Genomic DNA, 26,801 nt, shown 5'->3' with positions numbered 1-26,801 from the left:
AAAAAAAAAAAAAAAGAAGTGCATTAGGGCCAAGGTTGGGAGCCAAAGGACTAAGTATTTGTGGAATTAGCTTCTAGAGCGGTGGAATACTCCTTATCTTTACAGCAGCCACAGCAGAAGGGAGAGCTTAGGGGATTTCTCTGCTCTAGGGTATGGGTGCAAGCATGGGGATGGATTTTTGCACCTGATCTTGTGCAGGCACGCGTGCAAGCATGTGTGTGTGTGTGTCTGTGTTTGTGTTCTCATTGTCTACTTTGTTTGAGACAATACCTATTATTGCTTACTGCTCTGTATTCCAGACTATTGGGAACATCAGCATCAGGGGACTCTCCTATCTCTGCCTCCCACCTCTCCATTGGACTGCTGGGCTTACACATTTGCACCACTGAGTCTGGCTTTATACGGCTTCCCTAACTTAGTTCTTTACATTTTTTAGGAGGTCCTTTACCCACTGAGCCACCCCTAGCTTGTTCTCTCTCTCTCTCTCTTTCTACTTAGTATTGGCTGTGTCTCTAACCACACCTATTTCATTGACTCCAAGGCCTGTTCTCACGAAGGGGCAAATGGGTTCATTAGTTTATTCAGGAGTATTGACATGCTAAGGGGCACTGGAGCATGCAGCCAATCTCCTTGCACGCTCCAGTGGGCTGTGGTTACCTCCGCAGTCTCTGCCAGGAACCAAGTGCTGGTTTGCTTCTGTACTGACTTTATCACCGTACTGATGACATTCTGGAGAGAAAGCTATCTGGAGATACAGGGCCATCCAAAGTGTAAGGCAGTGATGGGGATGGGGAAGGCAACAGAGGGCGTGTTCTAGGAGGCGGGGCTTGGGAGGGGAGGACACTGAGTCACTTGGTCAGGCTTGCACCCACAAAAGCTACGACAGCTTTTCTGAGTGAGATTTTCTTAAAAAAAAAAAAAAATCCAGTCTCTGAATCAGAAAAAGCTTTGTGATAGAAGTCACCGAATTCAGAGCTTCATATTTTCACGAGAGGGAACCAAAGTCCTAAGAAGTTAAAATGACTTTCTTAAGGCTACATAGTTAATCAGAACAGATGATTGCTTACCCTCCTCTTTCTAATTCCTGGGTGTGCAGTGTGGTGTTAGGTGTGTTGTCCATGTTTTCTTTCCCTTGCTATGGTAAACACCACGGCCAGGCTACAATTAATCATCAAGGGAAGTGAACGTAAGATCCTGGAGCAAAAATCAAGTCAGAGACCATGGAGGAGTGCTGCTCTCTGGCTTGCTCCCTCCGGCATGCTCAGCTAGATTCTTTTATTCAGCCCAGGTCTGTCTGCTTAGGGATGTACTACTCTCAGAATCCTGGTCCTCCAATACCAATCAACACAAATTAGATGTAGGCAATTCTTCAGTTCATGTTCTCTTCCTAGGTGTGTCAAGTTGACAAAAATGATTTGTGTGTGTGTGTGTGTGTGTATTATTCAGGGTTCTCTAGAGTAACAGAGCTTATAGAATGAATTTCTCTATAAATATAGGAAGTAGATGTATTAGAATGTCTTACAGGCTGTAGTCCAGCCAACCCAACAATGGCTGGGAATGGAAAGTCTACAAATCTAGGAGTTCGGTTCACAAGGCTGGATGTCTCAGCTGGTCTTCTGTATATTTGAATCCCGAAGAAGTAGGCCCCAGTGCCAGTGAAGGAATAGGAACCAAGATGAAGACAAGCAAAGACTAAGAGCCTCCTTCTTCTGTGTCCTTTTAAGGCTTCCATATAAGGCATGGCCCACACCTTAAAAGTGTGTCTCCTCTCCTCAAAGATCCCGATTAGAAGTGGATGGACCTACTTTAATTTAAGCAAAAGTCCCTCACTGGTGCGCCCTCCATCTTCGGATTAGTTAATATTCCAGATGTAGTAAAGTTGACAACCAAGAATAGGCATCACAGTGTGTGTGTGTGTGTGTGTGTGTGTGTGTGTGTGTGTGTGTAGGCCAGAGATCAATACTGGGTATCTTTTTTTATCTCACCACTTTATTTTTTGAGACAGCTTGTCTTCATAGAAGCTGAAGCTCCCTGATTGGTTAGATCCGCTGGACTGTGAGTTATAAGGATCTGACTAGACATACCCACAGGGACAAGAGACCCAAATTCAAGCCTTCGTGCTTATGTGGTGAGCAAATTATTCCCTGAGCCCTCTCCCAGCCTCCCCTTTACTTCTAATTCTTATAACCAAGCTGCTAAATCTAAGTTAAGTACGAAAACCTTCACCCTTGCGCACATGTGTGTGCGTGTGTGTGTGTGTGTGTGTGTGTGTGCGCGCACCTGTGTTAGCACATGACTGTACTATGCAGGAGCAATCTCTCCTTGCCTCATGTTTTCACGTCTCTGGCCAGACAGGAATTAAAAGGCAGGGATAACTGAATGGTTCCCCCAGGCAAGTAGATCAGTGGAGAAACAAAGAGGTAGAAGCTAGGTCTCCAAGGGGTCACTTGACTTCCTTCTTGCGCAGAAGGATCCGGGGCTACATTTTCATCTTCATCCCATTGCATAATCTATAATAATGCGATTCCAGATGCGTCTTCGCAAATGCAAGATGGAATGGGGCCCTCTCGGCTGCTTCTGAATACCTGATCTGCAAACCTACAAGGGGTTTGCTTCACTAAGAGGAAAAGCAGGCAGCCGCCTCAGTGCTTTCTGGGTGAGGGGCAAAGTGCTTCCGGGTTGGCTGTTGCCTGTCATTTTTGTTATTGTTTTTGAGGGAGGGGAGGGGCCAACACTGCAGAGTCAGAGGCTCGCCTTTGCTCTTATGTTTAATTGCTGCAGAAGGCGTTTATTACTTTGTGTCCCTGCACCCCCACCCCCAGGAGTATCATCCTGTACAATGACTAGGTCAGGCTCTGAGCTCCAGCCCCTCAGGGTAATTCAAGGTCAGCTCCACACAGTATCTGTCTGTCTGGGGTTCAGCAAGGCCCTCATCAAAGGAAAAAGGGCAGAAATAGAGACTTCCCCCCTTGCTCTTAATTTTGCATACAACTCCCATAAGAAGAAAATATCTACCATCCCTCCCTCCCTCCCCGAGGATGTCTGAGGCCACCCCAGCTGTCCCGCTGTCCCACTCATCTCTATGCACCCAGGCAGGGCTTGTAAAATTGCTTCTCCCTGGGAAAAAAAAATCAGTTCCTTTCTACCTTCCTTGGATAGCTCTCACAAATGAAAGTGCTTTGTCATTTTTAATGCCTGTGTCTCCCTTTCCCTCCAGTCACAATACAGCCTTTAAAGCCCAAAGGTGTTTTTTCCCTAAATATCCTTAAATCCCAGAGGATGGCAGAAACTTGCCCATGATCCTTTGCTTGGTCCTTTTAGCGTTACCCAATGCTGAAATGACTGTGAAGAGAGGTCCTTCCTGTCCTCTGGGCCTTGTGCAGCCTTAGGGTGGACTGCAGCAGGGATGAGCTAGAGGCAGTGAATTTCTGCCTATAGTAAAAGCAAAAGTCTTTCTCTGTCCCTGCCACCGCCTGCTCTGAGGATCCTGGAAAAGAACAGGTCTGGATGTGCTTTGCGAATCGAACAGTACACTAAAGATTCGAGTTATTATTTTTAAAATGTCTCTGGCCCACGATTTGTCACAGACAGCCATCACTCTGCTTAGATAATTGGGTAATCATTCTTTATGCTGAAGGGAACAAAAAAAAATCTACCTTTGAAATGTGTATGCAGCAGCGTGGAGGTGGGTACACAGGGAACTCTGGTATATGAAGGTCTGATGACAGCTCTCCACAGATGCCAAAAGACTAACAATGCCCTGCAAAGACCATACCAGGTTTTCCATATCAGTAAGTAGGATACTAGCATACCAGCACCTTGTAGTATATGTACATGGGACCAAAAATGAGGGTCCCAAATTTGCTTTATAGGAGAGATTTGTTGCCCTAGGTTATTTCTAAAGAGCAATGTTGCACGGTATCTGCCTTTACTCAGGACTGGGCTATTCAGTCTGTGACACACATCAGTTTCACCTCTTCAGCCTCTGTTTAAGTAGACCACACCCTCTACTTAAATGGTGAGACTTTACTGAACCAAAGCAACCTAACTACGCAGGGAGCTCTTGCCTCTGAGCCCTTGTCTCACCTATCAGGGGGAGGATGGAGGATCTTGGCTCTGTTTTCAGCTGGTAACAGTCTTTCCTGAACTGATCCTAGTGTAAGCTACCAACGTGACGGGTTGCTGGAAAAACAAACAAACAAACAAAACTGATCCTGATGCTGCAGAGATGACTCACTGGATGAAGTGCTTGCACACAAGCATGAAGAACAGAGTTCAAATCCCTGCTACTCATGTAAAATGCTGGCCATGGTGGCAAAAGTTGCAACCCTAATACTGGGGAGGCAGAGAGGCTGGAGGATCCCAGGAACTTCTGGCCAGACAGCCTCACTGAATCAGTGAGAGACTTTTCCTCAAAAGAGAAGACAGAGAAAGAGGCTGAGCATTGAGCTGTAGGGGTCATGCACACATACACACACAGCGCGCGCACACACACATACATATACACACACAGATGTGTGCACACACATACATAATGCCTATGCACATGTGTGCACATAACCCCCCAAAGACACAAAGAAAAGGAAAACATTTGAAGAGTGTATCAGTGATAGATAAGTTTCTATACTTCTTTTTCAGGGAGGGTCCTGAGCCTCAAACCTTGGACCCCTCAGTACACAGGGAAAGCATGCTAACACAGGCTTATATCTTTATCTCCTGTGGGTGTGTTTCGAAATGCCTACGCTGAGTTTCCTAACTTGCTGAGGATTTCTAATAAAGAGTTCCTTGGTCAGAAATGGCCTGTGAGTGTGTTGAGTAGCATGGCTATAAAATGATTTTCCTTATCTTCTTACAGCTTACGTGACAGCTGGGCAATTTCTTATGCCTTAATTCTTACAAAAGTTTGTAAATCCAGTGTTATAATAGCTTTCTGTAAACATGGATGGGTCTCTCTACAGAACCGCTAAGCTAATCATCAATTGAAACCTAAGACAGAAGACAGTTAGCAGTAATATGAATTACTCAGGCACTGCCTGAGAATTATTCTAGTGGTCTCCCTAAGGTACGGGATGGGAAGAGTTTCAGGGCTGGCTGAAGTGTAAAAGGCAGTAAAAAGATTTTTAAGCACCTTGGATACTTTCTCTAGCTCCTCCACTGGGGGCCCTGTGTTCCATCCAATAGATGACCGTGAGCATCCACTTCTGTATTTGCCAGGCACTGGCATAGCATCACACGAGACAGCTATGTAGCAGAAGATGGCCTAGTCGGTCATCATTGGGAAGAGAGGCCCCTATAACTTTATATGCCCCCGTACAGGAGAATGCCAGGGCCAAGAAGTGGAAGTGGGTGGGTAGGGGAGCAGGGTATAGGGACAGCATTTGAAATGTAAATAAAGAAAATATCTAATTTAAAAAAAGATTTTTAAGTTGTATTCCATGAAAAATATTATTCAAGGAATATATAGATGACTAAAACCAACTTGAATCCAAGGGCAGAAACATCAGTGAAGGCTGTGTACAGAATACACACTGCAGTGTGAGCACGTACACACTTGTGTGCGCATGTGTCTGAGTCTGAGTGCAGGCGCACAGTGCACCTGGTGAACCAGCTGATTGGCGCCAAGGAAGGAAGGGCGGACAAAAAAGGTTGAGGGAGCGTTTTCAGAAAAGGGGTCCAATTTATATCCGTTGCCATAATTGGTTTGTTTGTGCAGAGCAGGGCGGGGGTGGGGGGAGAGGGGGCAGCGGGGGAACGTGATGGAGTGAAACACTGGGGGCTGAGATTCCCCTGCCTCATGAGTTAGAGAGAAATTGTTAGTAACCAAGATGGTCCCGCAGGGGTTCATTAAGTGACTGGCCCTCCACAATATCCTGTCATTTCCAACCTGGATACGTCAACATTAGTCAGCTTGGCTGTATGCAATTGTGTGGCTGCCAGGGCGAGTGAAGGCATGGGGCCGCCCGCTCACTGGTTTTCTCTGCCTGTTTGTTCCTTTTCTTGGGGATACAGTTAAGTTTTCCACGGGAATTAAGATCCCATGCAATTTTTAAAAACAGGCCCCAAAAGCAAAAAAAGGTGCTTTCTTTACTGGAAACACAAATTCGCTCTGACATTCAAAAAGCACCGTGGAGTCAAACAATAGCGAATCCGAGAAAGGATTTGAACTGGGAGGGCGGGAGGTGCCCCCGGAAAAGTCAAAGGAAGCCAGGCCAACACAGCCAAACGGGAACTTCTTAAAGCGCCCTGAAAAGGGGAAGCTGGCAACGGTTGTCTCCAGACTGTGAGGCCTGTCAGCTCCCAGGAAAGAGTGGGCGGGGCTTCAAGGCCAAAGCAAGGGACATATGGGACAGAGTGCCAAGACTGTCCTGGTGCTGGGGTGATTGTTACTTTGGATCTCAGGACGGTCTTGTCTAGGCAAAGATGGAAGAAAACCACTTGTACAGAGCTGCATGTGTGTGTGTGTGTGTGTGTGTGTGGTGTGTAGGCCAGAGGTTGACAATGGGTGTCTTCTTTAAAACCATTTCCCACTTTATTATTATTTTTGCATGTTTTTTGGCATTATTATTTTCATAGTTTGTCAGTTTTATATATGTATATGATGATTTTTTTTTTTTAGTCATTTGCATCCCATCCCCCTCCCCTACTCCCTTCCTGTCCCACTGTCACTCTTCTGACTAAGTCCCTTTCCTCTGCTCATGTTCTCTCTCTGTGGAGACCATGCATTAAATGAATGAGAGATTCTTGCCCGGGCACGGGTGAGGGGTTATTCGTTGGAGCAAGATCAGCTTCTCTGTTTGCTACTGAAGAAAATAACTCTTTCCTGGACAACTGATACTGCCAATAGCTGCTAGGAAAGGGGTGAGGCCTTATGTGCCCCTTCCCCTCCTGTGGTGACTTAGGGACAGGTTGTGCAGATACCCACAGTTTCAGTGTATTCACGAGCTATATGGTGATGACACTGCAGAAGACATCTTTTACTGCAAATCTCCCTCTCCTTGGCTTTTACATCCTTTCCACACCCTCTTCCTCAGTGTCCCCTGAGCCTTGGTGTTGAGTGCTTTGGTTGTCCCCAATGGGGCTGAGCAATCTATGGCTGATTATCTCACTTTGACCAGGTATAGGCCTCTGTACTAACCACCTGAGGCTGTAGTGAGAAACTCCTGTGATGACAGCTGGGCACAGCACTAATCACAATTGACAACTGTGGTTGTGGGTGCTCCTACCCCCTTAATTTTTGAGACGGGTTGCAGGGTCTCTCACAGAACCCGGAGCTTACAGAACTGGCGAGACTGGTTGGCCAGCAAGCCTAGACATCCTTCTGTCTCTGCCTCTTCACTGTGTGGATTCTAGCCTTCATCCGACCTCACTTTTACGTATGCGCTGGAGATCTACACACAGGTCTCCCTGCTCCTGCTTGGCTGATCTATCTCCCCAACCTTTGGGCAGAGTTCTAAAAATAAACAACCAACCAACCAAACAAACAAAAGAACAAAATTAAGGGGGAGAGGTAAGTGCCGTGCCTCAGTGGGAACTCCTCAGTTGTATATGTCACGGGTAAATAGGAATCCAGCTAAAGCGCTCTGAAGGATGTCCTTAAATGGGCATTCTCACTGGCCCTTCATTGGAAACTGGATAAAGCCAGCCTCCAGCCTATGGGTGGAAGACTCCCCTTCAAGTGCAAACGAGCTGTCTCTACCTTCGACCTGGAAGCTTGTAATGGTTCTCTGAAACTAACAGTCCATCACCATGGTCCTGATGAAGAAAGTGGCCATCATTCCCTCCTCCTCTTCTTCCTCTTTCTCCTCCTCTTCTCCTTCCTCCTCCTCTTCTGCCTCTCTTCTCCTTCCTCTTTTACCTCCTTCTTCCTCCTCTTCTGTCTCTCTTCCTCCTCCTTTTCTTCCTTACTTTCTACAGTGAACACGTGTGTCTCTGCCTCAAAGGGCAGCTGTGAGCATCTTCTGGGATGCACTTTGGCTTGAATCTCAGGCTGTGGGTGGAACCCCTCCAGCATCAGCAAATCCTAAATAGAGCAGAGACTTACAAGCCCCAGATTTAGTCACATTTCCTGCTTTGCCTACACATGAAGATAGGTGGGGCTTCTTGCAATGATAGGGACCCTTATTAGACACTATCAGCTGAGGACCTATCCTCTCATTTTAACTAACTTTATATGCATGTAAGACAGCAAGTAGGCATCGTCATCGTCATCATCATTGGTTGTTATTATTACTGTTGTTATTCTTCCCATTTTACAGGGAAGGATCCTAGTCTCTGAGTCCTTCATGCAGCAGCCTCTTGCACCTCTTCTTCTTCCCCCGTCTCCATTTCCTAAGAGTCTCCCAGGTGCTAAGCCCATTCTGAGCACTTTAGATATACATTATCTAATTAGCTCATTTGGCTTCTAGAGCAACAAATCAACCTAGGTGCTTGCTTTCCCCCACAGAACTACGGCATCCTCAGATACGTGGACCTGTTTACAGCTGCAGAGAGATGGCTTCTGTGCACGCAGGTGGCCATTATGGATGCCGGCGATGGGCCCTAGGGCTGCATTCTTCAAGCCTGATATGAGCCTCCAGATAACTCCAGAGGGAACCTTTTTACCCTCATCATTACCACCATCCTAACTGTTTGTATCATAAGTGACCAAAGCGAGGCAGGAAATAAGGTAAGATTTTCAGAGGGATGTTCACCTTTGCCACAGATGGCGCATTCCTTGATTTTTATTTTACTTATTATTTTACTTCAGGCCCTTTGAATGGCAATGGATGCCAATGTTTTGTTCAAATACTGTTTCCACCCAGCCATAGCTTCCTGAAGGAGAGACAGAGAAATGCCACTTTACACATGATAAAAATCCCACATGTCTTTCTTCTTCTCCTCTTAAATAAAGCAACAAAAATATAAAAGAATAGACCAGGGTCTTCTCCAAACAGAACTCTGTTCTAATGAGGGGATTTTGGACTTGTTTATACAGAACATCACTTTATCTGTGCAAAGCAAAGCCTCTCTCTCTCCAGGTATTTTTAGTGAATTGATCTCATCAAACCAGGGTTTTATAAAAAGAAATATAGACATATAGAAGGAGGGAAGCGGGCCACTGTAATTATACATTAGTATTTTTCTTTCTGTGAAATAAAACCCGACTCCAAGTTTTTTAGCCACCGAAATGGGTCCGGCTCATCATGTATGTGATGTAATGACAGCTTCAGACTGGAGATGCATCTGATGCATTATTAACCATAAAAAAGACATTAAATACCAGGCTCGAATGCCACGGGGATGCATATTTCACTAGGAATTAGTTTGCAATGTATGCTTAAAGTTTATTTTGGTAAACAGATGACTGGAGGCTGTCAGAGCTGCCGTGAGATTTATGTTCTTTTGGAATCTTTTTGAAAGGAGAAGAACTGTCTGGGACCCCTGGAGCACCCACGGCAAGATGTGAATCAAGCAAAGCAGGGGCATGGTTTTTAAGAGGTATCCCGTGTACATGCCCACAGGGGTACACAGCAGTGGGATGGGCATGTGGGGGCATAGAGTCCCAGGTGGGAGGATACCCCATCCTATACTGTGCTGTGTATCTGTAGCAAAGAACACCTCAAATTCCTTCTTTCATTTCCACGTCAGCCTCAGAAAGGCACCAAGAACAATTTGTTTCATCACTGACACACTTTGTGATTCCAGTTTTGGACATAGAACATGTAGATCACTCTAGCTCTCTTACTCTTGGTACATCCATACATTAAGACCTTCTTTGGTGGTTGGGTGGGGGTCACGTAACCGGAACTGTCATCAGAGAATTGCAACTGAAGCCAATTTCAGATGATCACAGATATAATGGTATCCACCTTTAAGGCTTGTTTTATTCTCTTATCCTGAAGAAGGCTCCTTCTCAAGGCGTGTACATCCTTTTTGACAGATTCTGATAGCTTAATATAAGCCTTTCCAAGCTAAAACATTTGTATGGAATGCAGTATGTTCTGTTTAACATTTGTTACATAGATATTTAACCACAGTTTCTGAGCCAAATGGGCACGCCCAGCCCATATAGGCTTGTGAAGTATTTCCCCCACTGCTCACATTCTGCTTGTACCTGGGGGGGGGGAAAAATCCCAAGTGCCTGGCAGATGTTTCTGCAACTCGCAGACTGCAGCGTGGTCTTTATCAGGTCAATGATCCATCATTCACACTAACAGGATATTAGTACCATGAAGAATGCTTGCAAGATAGCAGAGAATAGCTTGGGAATGTATTTTCTTTTTTGCAGCCTTATCTGCTTGAGCTTTTGTTGCAACTGGTTTATATTCTCTGGCGACATTCCAACTCCTGAATATGGCATTCAATTAGCCTATGCATCTGTGTCTGTTTCTTTGAGTAACAATTAATTGGATCTGGGTTTCGGGGATGTCTCCTCCAAGGGTGGTTGATTCAGTAGTAGCAACCCTCCATGGAGGGTGATTCTGTCTTGCAGGGTGTATTTAGCAATATTTGGAGGTAATTTGGGTTTTTACAACTCAGAGGGTGCTAGAGGCATCCAGTGTGTAGAAAGAGCCCAGGGATGCTACTAAATGTCCTACAATACACCTTGTAGCCTTCTATCAGAAGAGATACTCTGGTCTTGAATTTTGCAAGTATTAGCGAGCTGGCCATTACCATTCAAGACTGGAAACATAAGTTGTACATCATCCAACATGGGTTGATCTTGAAAGTGAGATAGAAGCCTGGGTGCTAGTTTTCCACTGGATGGTGACTCCTTCTTGCATTCATCGTTGAGTATTTAGTGGGCTATAATGTCATCAGTGCTCTGAGACCCACAACTGTGGAAGGGGACCACAGTAGGAGTTCCATGAGAATGCCTCTACTTACCCCCATTAATAAAGAAGTGGAGGAACAGTCCAGTTCAATAATCATTCAAAGCTCCAACAAGGGTGGCAGGCTTGGGAAAAGACCCTTGGCCATCCCACCTTTAGTTTCCTGATCTGTTAGTCTTGAGTCCAAACCCAGCGATCACACCAAAGACATATGCACCCTCCCTCCTTCCCTCTCCCATATATAGAAAGATAGCAAAATGCAGGTTAACGTGCCTTTAATCTTTAATTCATACACAAGCATGTGCTGCTCAGAGTGAAATAAAGGGGAGACTCCAGAGGCAGCAAGTTCTGTAGGTTTGGCCAGATCTTCCTTTTCAAAGACAGACAGCCTGGGGAATCACAAGAATGGCCTTCCATTGCCCTCTTAGGTTCTTTTTATGGCAAAATGCTTGCTTGCTTTTATCAGTTCCTACCCTAACCTCTGGTTCCCACAGGCAGGGAGAAAAGCAAACACTAGTTGAGGTATGTATGCCCATTTTTGCTTGTGATATGCCCAGGAGCCTTGAGCTCTCGAGGGAGGTGGTGATGGACAAGGGCAGGGTGTAGGGGCTAGGGAATGGCTTTGGTGTCACACCCCCATAGAAATACCTGTTCTACATGGGTAGAGGGATCTCACCTGGGACCCAAGTGGGTGATATGCTCCCATAGATATTTCTGCATAAAGAGATATCCAAAATCTTGCTGGCATATGCAATAGTGTCTACGTTTGGTGGCTGATTATGGGATGGACCCCCAGGTGGGGCAGTCTCTGGATGGTCCATCCTTTTGTCTTAGCTTCAGACATTGTCTCTGGAACTCCTTCCATGGGTATTTTATTCCGTATTCTAGGAAGGAATGAAGTATCCACGGGTTGGTCTTCCTTCTTGATTTTCTTGTGTTTTGGAAGTTGTATCTTGGGTATTCTAGGTTTCTGGGCTACTATCTACTTATCAGTGAGTGCATATCAAGTGACTTCTTTTGTGATTGGGTTACCTCACTCAGGATGATATCCTCCAGATACATCCAGAAGTGGACGCTCACAGTCATCTATAGGATGGAACACAGGGCACCCAATATAGGAGCTAGAGAAAGTAACCAAGAGCTGAAGGAGTCTGTAACCCTATAGGTGGAACAACAATATGAACTAACCAGTAAGTACCCCCAGAGCTCGTGTCTTAGCTGCATATGTAGCAGAAGATGGGAAGCCATCATTGGGAAGAGAAGCCCCTTGGTCTAGCAAACTTTATATGCCCCAGTACAGGGGAATGCCAGGGCCAAGAAGTGGGAGTGAGTGGGTAGGGAAGCAGGGCAGGGGGAGGGTATAGAGGACTTTTGGGATAGCATTTGAAATGTAAATGAAGAAAATATCTAATAAAAAATGTGGGGAAAAAAGTATAAAATCTGAAGGAGAGAGAGAGAGAGAGAGAGAGAGAGAGAGAGAGAGAGAGAGAGAGAGAGAGAGAGAGATCCAAGCAAACTGAGAGAAAGGATTCTCTTGGCTGTAGGCATTATAAAAACAGACATGGAGAAATTTATCTTGGACTGGAATTGACTAGAGAGGGTAGACATGAGTAGGAGAAATCGAGACCGGGATAATCTCTGGCATGATCTTAGGATCTGAAGCCAACAGAGGATGGAAAGAGAGATCTAGAAGCTAATAGCTCAAACCAACACCAAGTGCAGATACTGATGGCCTTCTCAAGAGTCTACCCTGCCATCCCTTCCCTAGTACCATCTTGTCAGGAAGTAAGGATGGTTTGAAACCCCATCATCTGGATGTACCTCTGTGCAGTATATAGAGGGCATGACCAGGGATGCCTGCTCTTGGGAATGAAAGAAGCCCAGGCTGAGCAGGGCTTTGGAAACCTGGTTTTCAACCACCCGAATCCAGGACGAGGTTAAAGTCAGGGCAGCTGTGGTCCTGATGTTTCCCTGGGGTGCCCCAAAACTCAGAACTTTGGTCCATATGTTGATGTGAGCTGTTCTTTGAAAGCTCAGCCTCTGTTCAGAAGAGAGACAGGGATGGCCTCATGTGTCATCCAGGTAAATATGTGTGTGTGTGTGTGTCCTCAAGCTGCATCCCAACCAGAATTGTCCTCACCTGCCATATGAGATGAAAGTCAAAGAGATTAGCTTTAGAAGAAAAAAAAAACATTTGGCTTTCTCCCATCTCTTTTGATGTGGCTTCATATAACAGATTAAGGTCAAGGAGGACCACGAGGAAAAGAACCTGCTAACTCACTCCCTGACTGGGTTATTTGCTATGCAACCAGTGATTAGTACCTTTGGTCTTTTGCTCCAAGCCAGCTACTGCAGATGGCAGGGAAGGACATGACACTTGAAAGCCAGTATCCCCTGAAGTCACTAATGATGTGTCCCTGGAGGTGTGGCGTGTCTCAGTCATCAAACTGGAATATGTGCCCAGACAAGAATCTTTTTCAAAGATCCCCCCCTCCCTCCCTGGACCTCTCATTCTGAGGAGCAGCTCCAGTCTTTTACTATGACACAAAGAATGCTGCCTTCTCTACTGCACTTGGATAAACCCAGTCTCAAATACTAATAGCTTGTGGGTGGAGGAAGGCCCCAATGAGAGAGGCCACACCTTCTGCAGATACCACAGAAGCCAATGGAGGAGGAACAGTCTCAATGGCTATCCTCTCCTGAGCCTAATGGTTCATGCTATGTGCCACTGTGATTCCTACAATGTCTCATGGGTAGGTGATTTTGGGGGGATGGGAAAACTGAAAGACAAAGAGTTTAAGTGACCTGCCTGGGCTTGCAATAGCAATCCCAGAACTAGAACTTGGTTCTTTAAGGTAAAATGCCCCCACTTTGTGTTTCTGCTTCTTCTCTACAGTTGTATAGCACACAGATCTCATACATGCCATAGATAAATTTCTTTGTCACAGCATTGGGGACTTCCCATTACATCACTGGGGGGCATCACTGGGGATGACAACTGCCATCCTTGAGAGACACTGCCACCAAAAGCTAACAGATTACAGTCTCTGGGACTCTGTGGCTCTGGTGGGGCCTACCCTAGTGGTTACTGTAGAAAGGTGGGGGTCTTGTATTGTTCCTGTTTTTTTTAAGAATTGTTTTAATTTACATATATATGTGTACTTGTATGTCACTTATGTACAAGTGCCCACTGAGGCCATGAGAGTGTGTTGGAGTTAGAGGCAGTGTGAACTACCCCTGGCATAGGTGCTGGGAACTGGATTTATGTCCTCTGGAAGAACAGGGAGTATTCTTAATGACTGGGACATTTCTTCATGTTCAGCTCCTGTTGTTTGGTTTGTTTTGATATAGGGCCTGTGTTAGGCTGGTTTTGTGTGTGTGTATGTGTGTGTGTGTGTGTTTAAACAGAATCCCTCAGAGAGGCAATGTAAGGGAGGGAAGGATTTATTCTGGCTAATGGTTTTAGGAGCTATTGTTCTACTACTGTACAAAAGGCATGGCGACTATGAACACTTCAACTTGAAGGCCAATCTTCCAGAACCCACTTCCCTAGTCAGGTCATACAAAGTTTCCATAACCATCTTAAAACAGTGGACCAGCCGATAACCGAGTATCAAACACTCGGAAGATATCACATTCAAACTATAATGAGATCTCACCACATATCCCTGGCTAGTCTTGAACTCACTGTCTCCCAGCCCCTGCCTCCTGTGTGCTGGGATTAGTCTCATGCCATGACACCTGTCAGGAGTGAGGACTCTAGGGAAAGCATCCTGAGATTCTGCATCTATCTGTACAGATGGGGACGGCCATATTCTAGAGCTGACTTCAAATGCAAATTTTGCCTACAAGTATCTCAGTGCTTGGCTGAAAACTTCCTGTTTCCTGAGTTCTTTTGCTTGGGCTCTATAGATGTCAACAATTAAACGCAATGGAAGATTGGTGCCTTATTGTTAATTTTTTTTATTTATCAGAAATTGACACTTGCCTTTGAAATATGTACAAGAGCTATTTCCTAAAGTGAGAATTTTCAAGTGTTGTCTAACAATAAAAACAGAATAGTCTTTTTTTTTTCCTGTAGGCATACATCTTTGAAATGTTAATGTCTATCAATTGAGAATATATAATTCTACCCACAACAATTCTATCTATAGTTCTTGATTCTTTTTTTTTTTCAGAAGCACAGGAAATAAAGTAAGACTGTATAAAGAAAAAAAAATCAGGATTGGGGCCCATTACTGTGTACATGAATATACATATGTTGTATAAAATATAAAACTCTAATCTCAATATTTCAAAAATACAGACCGAAAGCCATACGGAATGTTCATGTTTGTCATCCCAAGAATCAGGAGGCTGAGGCAGGAAGCGCCTAAGTCTGAGGCTAGCCTCCTTCAAAAGAAGGAGGGCTGGGGATCTAATTCATTGCTGTGGTGCTTGCCTGCCATATGAAAGGCCAGGCTGGGCTCTCTCTGGCTTACTTGAAACCAAGCAGATCCATTTCTAAGATACACATGTTCTGTAGGTTGCCACAGTCCCTGGGTCTCCCTGCCACCATGCAAAATGAATTTCCATGGCTGCCAAGTCCTAGCAACCATTTGAGTCTATGTCTACAATGCAGCTAGTGCCTGCATTGAAATCAGTCTGCCCTTGGCTTCTTTGTCGATGTGTTTAGTTTCACTGTGACTAAAACTAAGGGAAAGAGGATGCCAAGTCTCCAATATAGGCAGCCTTCCAAAGACTTTGCTAGAGATGACTATCAGAGACTCTGGACAGATGGCTCAGTGGTTAAGAGCACTGGCTGCTCTTCCAGAGGACCCAGGTTCAGTTCCCAGCAACCACATTGGGTGACTCACAACTGCCAGTAACTCCAGTTCCAATGGATTTGATAACCTCTTCTGGCATCCTCGGATGTTGGAGTCACATAGTCCACAGACATACACTCAAACACGTACACATACTAAGTCTTTTTAAAGTTTTTTTTTAAAGAAATGAATATTAGATAATGTACTTATTACTCACCAATGTATCATCCATTTATTTTGTTCTTCCCCTTTATACCAGGTAGCCATTGCAGATGGCCTGCCCCTGCAAGTCTCCCGTGGCCCTGTGTCAATCCTGCCTACCCCCTTCTTGCCCACATTACATGGTTTCCTGTCTCTCCCCTCCTCCCCCTTCCATCATCCACAGCTACTGAAGAAAGGCCCCTGATCTCGCCCATCCCTGGTTTGTGCTTTGCCTCAGGGCAAGGTCTGTAGTGTTAAGACCAGCAATGGCCTGAGAGAAGAGGCTGGGGACCCCCTGGGGCTGCTGTTAATATTGGACTTTAGACACATTACAAGTTAAATAGGCATGGTGGACTCGTGGGGGAACGAACGGCCATCATAAGAATCTAGTTTCTAAGGAGAAATTTAACCCAGATTCCCAACCAGGCACTTGAAAGGGTCCCGGGCAGTGTCATAGTTGTTAGTGAATATGGTGTTTCTAAATTCCTGAACATAATTAAAGTTCTTGTTTGGGACCTAAGTGTCCTTGAAATGGTTCTGGATCTATTTCCACTGTGAGTGAGCAGTGGTGCGAATGTGCTGATGGGTGGTAAAACAAGTGAGTGACTCACCAAGTGATACTTGAGCATCTACTGTGCACAAGGTGTTACACAAAGAGGAGAAAACACCAACATAAAGGGTTTGGAACTGCGTCTGGTGATGGCGGGTCCCACGGCGAAGAGACTGACACACAGAACACTCAGCGACTGTGAACACCATAAAGATACACAGAAGAGAGGAACGAGAGGCTCTGTGAAGGAGGTGGTTTGAAACCAAAGTCAAGAGGTGAGTTACATCAAGTGGTGCTCCCCCGAAATCATGTTGCCTATCCAGCATCTCTGATGGAGGAGTCAACCCAGGAAAATTCCTAGGAGTGAGGATTTTCAAAATGTAGTCAGAAAACATGGTAGACTGCTTTGGGTAGCTTATGGATGCTGTGATCTATACAGCTTGGACTTGGACAGTAGGGAATAAAGCACACAAGTACTACAAAGCTGGGATCCAGTGGGCCATATGCTCAGGTCCCCCAGGATTCACCAGCGGCAGCCAGAAACTCATTGTGTTTACTATATGGGGGTCTCTCAGGGAATAGTCTTAGGCTATAGTCATCTAGGATGAGTACTTTCCACACAAACTGGTTTGTCCATAGTGGGATCAGGAGAAAGCCTTAACATCCTTCTGAGACTAACCTGGGGAAGGCCTTGCCATTCTCATGGGTCTGAGGATGTTCTCAGCATGGCCATCCTCGTGTTGACAATACCCGTTCACTCAGAAAGTCATCAGCTCCCTGCACGATGGCCCATCCATAGGGAAAATGAGGTGGAGGGTGGATGAGCTGTGTTGGGGCCACACTGGATGAGACTCTGAACGTCACACAGAAGGGTGTGGATGGGGAAAGACAGAAGGACATTGAGACTGGAAGGCCAGTAAAGAAGTCATGCCAATGAGTAAAACCTAACTAAGAACTTGTCTGGGAGAGAGGTAACAATGGTAACAGCAAAAGGTTACATGGAAGACAACTGTGTTTAGTGGAAAAATTGGTGATGATATCATTAACATCCATCCATCCATCCATCCATCCATCCATCTATCCATCCACTCATCCATTTACCCACTCACCCATCCAGAATGTCTCAACTAGGGTTTCTATCGCTGTACAGAGACACCATGACCGTGGCAACTCTTTTTTTTTTTTTGATTTTTAATATTTTTATTACATATTTTCCTCAATTACATTTCCAATGCTATCCCAAAAGTCCCCCATAGGCAACTCTTATAAAGGAAAACATTGAATTGGGGATGGTTTTTAATTTCAGAGGTTTAGTCCATTATCTTCATGATAGGAAACATGGTGGCACACAGGCAGATAAGGTGCCAGAGAATGAGCTAATGGTTCTTCATCTTGATCCTCAGGCAGCAAAAGGAGACTGCTTGCCACACTGGGCATGAGACCTCAAAGCCCCACTTCCACAGTGACATTCTTTTACTCCAACAAGGCCACACTTACTCCAACAAGGCCACACCTCCTAATCATGCCACTCCCTACAGGCCAAGCGTTCAAACACACGAGTCTATAGGGGGCATTCTTATTCAAACCACCCTACAGAGCATATGTGTATAGGGACAATTCTCTATATTAACATTTGATTTGGAAGTTTTTCCTAATACAAACAATTGGCTTAAAGGGGGAATCTGAACATTTTAGGTTGATTTACTAAGCAAATGTTTTGTATGTTATGAAGGATGATTTTTAAACCATTTTCATCTGATCACCAGCATGAAAGATACTTTAAGAGAGAAGATGCAGAAGTGAAATGTTCAAAAGCTCTCTTTGGGAATCTCAGGACCTATTCAAACCATCAAAGGCTTTGACGAGCCCTGGAGTTCAATACAGCAGCAAACTGTTTAGCTTTTTCATAGTTCAAATTTTGACCACAAAGTCCTTTTACTGAATACTATTTACAAACTCTCCCAGAAAAAAAAAAGCATTAAAAACATTGTTCCAAAGCTCTCTATAAAGATAAGGGATTAGTGAGCTTCGATGCTAGTACCACCATCCTTCATCCATCATCTCAAAAGTAACTCAAAAGGGGCTGAGAGATGGTTCAGTGGGCAAGAGGGCTTGCTGAACAGCATGCAGACCCGAGTCTGCAACCCAGCACCCGTGTCAAGTGCTAGGCATAGCTGTGCATACCTGTAATCCCAGAAACTGAATCCCAGTTCCATGAGAAATGCTATCTCAGGGGAAGGAAACAGAGTGTTCAATCAGGATGCTCAAGGTCTTTCCCTAGCCCCCATATGCTCACACAGGTTGCACACCTGCACATAGACACAGCCACACACATTTATGATGTAACTGAAAGGGAACATAATTTAGGGTATACCGCATAGCAATAATTCCTGTAATTGACCATTGAGTACCTACTCTGTACCAAGCATTCTTTTTTGACATTAGCATTGTGGCAATAATTAAGACATGTCTGTTGGGACCTAAACTCATAGTTTATCCAATAGCATGGACTCTCATCTATAATTTGAGATACTTGTTTAATCTCACATCCTCAATTCCCCTCTGAGTTTCTAAATTATATTTACAGAAATCCATTCTTGTTCTAGAAAAGTTTCTTACTTAAAGAGGCTAGTTACTGATGCTATCGTGTGCTTACAGACAGGAGCCTAGCATGGCTGTCCTCTGAGAGGCCCAACAAGCGAAAACTGAGACAGAAGCAGATACTTATATCTAACCATTGGACTGAAGTCGAGGACCTCTTTGGTTGAATTAGGGAAAGGCTGGTCAAAGCAGAGGAAGGTGACTCCATAGGAAGACCAACAGTCTCAACTAACTCAGATCCCTGAGAACTCTCAGACACTGAGCCACCAACCAGGCAGCATACATGAGCTGATCCAAGGCCCCGACACATATACAGCAGAGGACTACCTGGTTTGGCCTCAGTGGGAGATGTGCCTAACTCTAGAGGGACTTGAGGCCCCAGGGAATGGGGAGGCCTGGCAGAGGGAGGAGCCATCCTTTTGAAGACGGGGTGAGGAGGAATGGGATGATGAACTATGGGAGAGTGGACTGGGAGGGGGCAACAACTGGACTGTAAAAAAATAAAAGTGATGTTGACAATTACGACGATGATGATGGAAGAGGAGGAGGAGGGTTAATGGGTAGGGCTCCAGCTGGGCATGGGGGTACATGCTATCATTCCAGCTATTTCAGCCAGCAAATTACAAGCTCAAGGCTGAACTTGGTTACTTGGTGAGTTCAAAGTGAGCCTTGGCAGCTCGGTGAGATTCTGTCTAAACAGTGAAAGGATGGCTGGGGATGGCTCAGGGACAGTGCACTTAGGATGCACAAAGCCCTTGGTTTGATCCACAGAGCCAAAAGTAAAAGAAAGAAAAAAAAGTAAGGGGGGGGGGAGGCTGAAGGGAGGAAGGGAAGGAAGGGGAAAGAGGCTAGTGACTCAGTTTCTCTTTTGGTTGGATGGGAGTTGAAGCACACCATCTCAAATAAAAACATTGGGGACCCGTTTGGATGTCACACACCCTGGGATCTATTCTGTCTGACACAGAGGATCATGACTCTGGGCAACTGTGTGCTTTCCCTGCGTCAGCATGTATAGTTAACTCTTGGAAACCAACTCTCCTTTTTTTTTTTTTTTAAATCATGTTATCTCCTTCTGTCTTTTTTTAAAAAAATAATGATATCTAACATGCTGAAGCTATCTGGCAACACAACCAAAATAACCCAGCAGTTTCTCATTGTATATTTAAAATAGCAATAAAAATGGGTTCTCTGCTGTAAATCAGCAGAAGCCGGCTCTGCCTCTGAGGGATTAGGAGAATTTTGCATCTTTACGTCTGGATGTTTTGCGAGCTTTCGATAGAGGATGAAAGTGAAACTTCAGCTCTTAACCGGCCCTGTTAAAAATTGTGTTTTACACGCAGTGTAATTCAGCAACCATTAAGCCTTAAATGGGTATTAAGTCTGAAACAAAGTAATGAAACACACAGAGAAACACGTGCTATGGATTCTTCAATCTGGATAGAAAAGGGCTGATTCATCCATTTCCAGGCCCGGCAAAGACAAAAGAGCTCTTCCCAGTAGGGCTGCCAGGGGTTTCTGCAGTGTGTAAAGTATTATTAATGTCGGCCTCATTGGTGCTTGTAAAAGATTCATGGGCCATTTCCTCCCTTTGAGAATTCCCGTTGGTGCAGTTGCTGCCCTGCGTCCCCCCACTCTTGGGTCACTTTTGTGATAGCAGCTGCCAAGTCTGTCATAACTCCCTATCTCATCCCAGAATCCTAGAGTTTCAGGGCCAGAAGGGGATGAGCCGGAGATGTAGCTCAGTGGTAGAGCCCTTGCCAAGCATGCATGAGGACCTGGCTTCTGTCAACAGCACAGCAAAGACAGAAGTACAAAGAGCAGTAGTAAGTTGTCACCTGGTAAATCAAACTATCATCCATTTTAAATGCTTGGTCTTGGGTTTTGTTTGTTTCTGATCTTACTTCTTAGTTTTGATTAAAGATTGGCAGAATGCTTTTTGGGGACTAGAGTGTGAGGCCAGCTAAAGCCCTATAAGGTGAGAGTCTAGACTCCAAGGAGAGCCAGATTCCAAGGACACTGTGCACAAGGAATAAAGGACCCTGAAGTCCCTGTGAGGATGCCAGCATTGATTGTAATCACTGCATGCCAGAGCTTTGCTGCCTGGGTTGTCAAATTTAGGAGAGCAACATTTGTGGAGGAAACCAGGTGTTCATGCAGTGGTAAAGGGGCTCCCCCAACAAATTTGTGCAGGGCATAAAGGTGACTTTATGTGGGAAAGCCTGTCAGATGCCACTTTAGCCACGTGACCAGAGTTACAGTCCATTATAAGATACAGTGATGCTGGTACCTCTGGTAGGACCCACTGAGAAGGGCACACTGCTTCTGTGATGTTCTTATCCAAAACATACAACCTTACTGTCTCCATGAATAAACGGACTCACCCTCACAGAGAAATGTTCTAGTCAAAAAGAGGCCAGTATTTTTTTTCAATGTCCATCTTGTGAGAGATGGGGCATCACAAAGGTACTGCCAGAGACTGCCGGAGAAGGAAGGGACATGGCCACCAAATGAGCTCCTGCACTGGACCCTAGCACCGGAAAAACATCATCAATAAAATAACCCAGTGATATCAAAGTAAGGATCGGTCGTTTCTTAATAGTATTGCACCCATCGAGAGGAATTTAATCTCTTCATTTTGGTAGTTGTGCTATGGTAACCTAAGATGCTATCATTGGGGGCAGCTGGGTGGGGCAAGCACGGGGACTCTTCCAACTCATCTTTTGTAACTTTTCTGCTGTCTAAAGCAGTTTCAGAGTAAATTTTTTTTTTAAAGGGAAGAAAGGCTGCAGAGACAGGGAGAGAGTTGTGGGATGAAGATACTAGAGATCATTCCTTCTAGAACCTTCTAAATACCAAAATGGATGATCTGTCATGGGGAACTGACCTTTTCAATCTGGGGTAATTTGAACTTGTGTGTTATCATAGCCACAGTATACACCAATCACAAAAACATCTGAAAATAAATCTGTGGGTATGGAAGAGATTGAAGAATGTTCCAGTTCTCCACCAGTGGGAACTGGGGGCAGGGGAACAAAGAGTTCTGGGAAGTGTCTTTTGGAAAGACTGGAGTCAGGTGGCCATCCTGAAGACTACATTGCCAAAGGCTCGCCTTGCCTGGACTCCTGGAATATAATATTGTCACAGGAAGGGACGATGAGTATGGAGCCAGAGTAGCAGGAAAGAGGGTGACTTGCTCCAGGGTGTTCACTACATGTTTCTGACAAGGGAAGTGTGTTCTTGGAAATGTTCTCTTCATTATACATCTATCACTTCAGAACATGTGTGTGAGGAGGAGACGTGTCCAAATCCCAAAGGAGAAAGCTTATCTTTGCATTCCATCCGATGCACAGAGCTGTGCGTCTGGTACATTTTGCAAAAAGGGTCGGGGTGCGGTTTTGATGGTATTTTCAAATGGGAAACAGGTCTGGCTTCCCCTGGGCTTGCTTGTCCATTTCCTAACAGACTAAAAACACCAGCATTGAAGGCACATACATGGCCAGAAACTTGGTTGGCAAAACATATAAAATCTTTTGTATATATATATAAATATAAAACAACTATTTTTCCCCCAGTGGATACTCTTCCACATTCTCCCCGTTTCCTGCAGTAATGATGGTGACGTTTGGCTCCAGATCCATGGATGTGGTATAAAAAGCCACCTCCAGACTCCAGATCCAAAAATCTCATGGAAGATTAACATGGACGTCAAACTGACGGTACCAATTTAAGGGATTTAAACATTCAGCATTAGAGTAAACAAAATCCAGTGGCAAAGGTTTTGGACAGCTTCAGCGATGTGCCACAATGCAAGCCAGATGTTGAGAACGCAAACCTCATAGCTGTGTGCTTTCCATTGCGCCCACCACAAGGAAGACGGTAGCAGAGGCTGACTAGCTAAAGATGGGAGAACTAATAATTATTGATTGACTTTTATGGGGCAGATACAGTGCCAAGGACCTTTACAACCCATCTCACTTAAATGTACACTGATGCTACTGTTATTTATAGGTAAGGACAGAAGAGCTCAGACCTCAGCAGTGTGCCCATGTAGCACTGCTGGTAAGTGGCTAAATCAGCCTTCATTTCAATGGGTGTGGCTTTTAAAAAAATAATGTCGCTCTTTCTAAAAGTTAACTTGGACTTTTAGTCCACACGCTCCGAATTTCCAGTATGTCACCGTACCCACTTGTGTATAATGTCAGCTTTTGATGCTGTGGTGGTGGCTCGTGTTTCCGTGTCCACAGAATTAAAAGGGAGGTTACTCGAGGTGCTTACCAATGCACATGATGTCCTGAGTCTCCCCCATCTGTCAGCATCCACACTCACTGTTTGGCTTTGCCATTCACACATATGAGGAAGGTATCGGCCCTCTCTGAACACACTGAGACTCTACACCCATGCTTGACAGCTGCCAGCTGAATGAATAAGTGGATGGGTTAGTGAGAAAGAATAATAGAACCCGAGTAGAAGTAACCAACATTTCTTTCTTATATTTTAAGTAACATTCGATAGAGTCGATAGAGATACCATGAATGTTACATTTTTCCATGAACAATTCACTAAAACAAGACTCCTAAAATGGAAAAAAGAGCCCTGTCAGTCAGTGCTTACATGCAAGCACGGGGACCCGAGTTCAAGTCTAACGTACCCAGAGCAAACAAACAAACAAACAAAACAAAAAAGAAGTAGAGATGAGTGGATCCCCGTGGCTCAGTAGCCAGGCATCCTAAAAGAATTGGCACGTCCCATGTCCTAGTGAGCAACTGTCTCACAAAACACGGTGGACAGAAAGATCCTGAGGAATGAGTCTTGAGGCTGACCTCTGGCCTTCCCATGTATAAGCATGCATGTACCTGAGCTTCTGCACATATATGAACACATCCACACATAACACACAGACACTCTCTCACACACCTTTATTTTACATAACATTGAATGGACTCATTCCAGGGGTTCTCAGCCAGGCATTTTTGGCCTTTCTGCCCTGGGAACAACTGACAATTTCTAGAGATCCATGGCTTGTCAGCAATAGAAAGAAAGTACTACTGGCCTCTGATAGGTAGATCCCAGGGATGTAAGTAAATATTTTGTGATGTATGAGACCTCCTGCCTCCAACAAAGAATGAATGCAGTCTCATGGTTAAAGCAGCCTGTTTTGCTTAATTTAGTGGTATACACTCATAGCAATCAAACCATGGCTTATTTGTTTCTTTCTGCATTCATTCAGATGTTTGGCTCCCCCAGGCTGCTATTCTTCACTTAAATTTGTCTGAATTAGCCCAAGAAGGCTAGAAACTTCTGGAAATATGTTTCTGGAAGGGCCAGGGAACCTTGGTCACTCTCACAGTGGTATTTATGCCTGCTCATTCCTGACTATCCCTTTGACTGTCTATGTTACGTAATAACTCGAGCACATGAATTATTTACCCAGACGTAGTGCCAGCAACTGCTATCTTTGTGTTTCTCCCTCTGCCAGCTAATCTGGCTCATTACATTGGAATTTTGGTCATGCCCCTCCTCCTGCTTCCGCACTAAATTATCTCCCTAACGTAGTATAAACAGAACAAGCTTGTGTGTGATATGCTTAACTGTTAATTTACCTAATTAAACTAATTCAATTAAATCATTTACATCTTTTTGGTAACTCGCCAGTTGATACCACGGCAGAAGTGGGATGTTTTAGAAGATGATTGTTCAGCAAATGAATGGAAAAAAATTATAATGGAACGCACAAAATGAGACAAGCATCCGAATCTCTTGGCTTGAAAATTAAATGCTATAGAAAAAAAAATGCTGCTTTTATGGGGCACTGTGATTAGCTATTTTTCTTAAATCAATTTTCTCTAGAATTGGTATTTTAACATAGTGATGGTAATTTATTGTGTAAGAGATATTTTAAACACTATTTATATGTTCGTGTATTTGGTATGTTTAAGTAATGTGTGCTCGTTCTTATGTTTGGGTACGATTAGTGAAGGCTTTTCGCGGTGTTAGCAAGACAGGGATGGAGCCATTTCCTTTGAATGAATGTGCAGAATAATTTTCCTAAATTACACAAATATCTTCAGGATACATACATATTTCATTTACAGCCACTATCTCAATGTCCCTGTCATTGTGATAAATGCAGAAAGGTAAAAGTGAAACATTTTATGCCAATAAAAATCAACAGAAAATAAAATCAAGACACTTTAGGCAGGAGAGACCAAATAATCATCTTTGCAGGTTTGTGTGTGTGTGTGTGTGCGCGTGCGCGTGCTCGAGCCTGGTCATCCCTTGGTAGACATGGAATTCATACGTGGTGGAGAACAGTCCCAGATGTTCTAAACTTGATAACCAAGAACATGGCTCCATCTCTCCAGTGCTTCCCTTAGTTACTGGGCAGGACTTAGTTTTTCCAAGAGGTGTGTCTGTCTGTCTGTCTCTCCTTTCTCCAAAACTTAACCTAGTTTTTTTTTTTTTAAATCCCAAATGACTACCACCTGAAATTTCAGAGAACATTAGAAAAGTCCCCAACTTAAACCATGCCAGTTTTTCCCTAACTAGAGCACCCTCTCAGAGTCCCCCGTGAAGCTCACAAGACCTCACAGAGACCGATCATAACACCTGCTGCCTTCTAGGCATTTCTTCATCAAAACCAAGCAGACAATAGTTTGTCATGGGCTACTCCAGTATCTATGAACTGCCTATAGATCCATGGGTTGGTTCTCATGAGCCTCACCCAACCCCTAGTTACTTTTAATTTTTTTTTTTTATCTTGTCTAAGACAGGCTCTTGTTAAGCTGTCCAGGCTGCTCTTGAACTTGTAATTCTAAATCATCTTCTGATGTATTCAGCATAAGTGTCCTGTGCTACCAGACTCTGCTCAGCTCTTAGAGGATGCTAGTGATACTGTGCTCAAATCTACCTTACTGACTTAGTTTTTAAATACTTATTTACTTTGTGTGTCTGTGTACACTTCGAGATGCACATGTGAAGGTCAGATGACAACATGTTTAAGAGTCCATTTTCCCTTTCCAGCATGTGGATCCTGGGGTCAGTCTCAGGTTGTAAAGTACCCACTGAACTGTCTGGCTGGCCCTTATGGGCCCTTTAATGTGATTATCTCATTAAAGACTTCCTCCTCAAATATACCCACATTCTGAGAAACAGGAGGTTAGAACTTCTATAGAGAAATCTGGGGAGTATGATTTAGTCCCTAATTCTTTGTTCATCAAGAGCTGTGAGGAAAAAAAAACAATTTGGAATTCCTACAGTTTTGAAATAGTATTGAAATATTATTGAAATAGCATTGAAATGCCAAATGTGAGGTAGGCACAGTTATTGGTAGAAGGCTAGTTCTTCCTTGGTGTTCAAACCATGGCTATGGTTGACAGTGCTAATCTCCCTAGCCTACAGACTTTCCATTGTCTTTTTTTTTCTTCCACTTTTCCCTGCCTCCATCCTCTCTTTCACAGTGCTTTGCTGGATGCTGTCTTAGATACTTAGCAGTGATTAGTTTAGGTCCAGTCTTCTGGTTCTAAGGAAAGAAGGGCTTCTAGGTAAAAGCTTTTCATCAACAAACAGAAATAATAATGTCCCCAGAAATGGGTCACCTCTTTTGAAGCTCCTGGTCAGTGGAGTCCCACAGACATCCCAATATTATGGGCTATGGCCAATGTTCTTAGCCACCTTCCAGAACTTGATGCTAAGGTTCTATTGGTGAAGATACCTCCATTCTTGAGTCTCCGAATCAAGATGGTGCTCGCCTGGAAGTCTTCTCTCTATGGGATAGCTTTCACAGTTCTGGAAGGCACTGTGCAGGCTATTCAACTGTGAACCATTTGAGCTACA

Source organism: Mus caroli, chromosome 8, assembly GCF_900094665.2.
Source record: "Mus caroli chromosome 8, CAROLI_EIJ_v1.1, whole genome shotgun sequence".
Lineage (NCBI taxonomy): Eukaryota > Metazoa > Chordata > Mammalia > Rodentia > Muridae > Mus > Mus caroli.
The sequence above is the reverse complement of the archived record's forward strand: the minus strand, read 5'-3'. Positions refer to the sequence as shown.